The following is a 1,034-nucleotide window of genomic DNA, read 5'->3' on the forward strand; positions in this document are numbered from 1 at the left end:
TTGAAAATATCTCAAATGCTTAAAACATACTCCATACATAAAAACCTATTGAACAACTAAAATCACAACACTAGTCCAAAATAGTTATAATCCAAAAGTACTGGAGATGCAACTCCATCGTACAAGTAGTAATTTAACTACTATATTAACATTAACGACGCACCGTCGTTCAATCGACTGTGTCTAGTTGGTCAGCTCCTGATCCTCCTTCAGGTCCTGTAACAAGATCTACCATTCAAGGGGAATGGTAGTTGGGACTACCACAGTGAGATTTGATTTCAAATCTCAGCAAGTTAACAAAAAACTTCCACACATGCTAATGATGCATGGATGACAGTAAAAGCATAAATGTATAATCAAATTCATAAATAATTAAAGCATAATTGACATAACTTAAATTGAAACATGAACTGAACTTGACTTAGTATGAACTTACTCTGAAACTTGAATTAACATGAAAAATACATACTCCACAGTTGTTGTGGCCCCATGTATTCTACGTGTAAATACATACTCCACAGTTGTTGTGGCCCCATGTATTCTACGCAAACTTGACTTAACATGAAAAATACATACTCCACAGTTGTTGTGGCCCCATGTATTCTACGTGTAAATACATACTCCATAGTTGTTGTGGCCCCATGTATTCTACACATCACAATGCTGTTAAATACATACTCCACAGTTGTTGTGGCCCCATGTATTGTACACAAACTGAATGTACTCAAGATGAAACGTGACTAGAAAACTAAAGGACTGGAGCCCTGACGTAATATAACTTGATTTGAATATAACTTGAAATACATGACCAACTTGAGATAGAAACATTTCGTAACATGGCATAACATATAATAGACAACATATTTAACATGACATACTTGTAATGTACAGTAATACATGACAGAATATATTATGTAACAGATAAAAATTGATGACAGAATAAATTCTGTATAATAGATAATTACGTGATAACTTGACATGTCATGACATATATGATAACATACATACATACACTATAGTTCCTTTACTTAGCA

Source organism: Carya illinoinensis, chromosome 5 (genome assembly GCF_018687715.1).
Source record: "Carya illinoinensis cultivar Pawnee chromosome 5, C.illinoinensisPawnee_v1, whole genome shotgun sequence".
Taxonomy (NCBI): domain Eukaryota; kingdom Viridiplantae; phylum Streptophyta; class Magnoliopsida; order Fagales; family Juglandaceae; genus Carya; species Carya illinoinensis.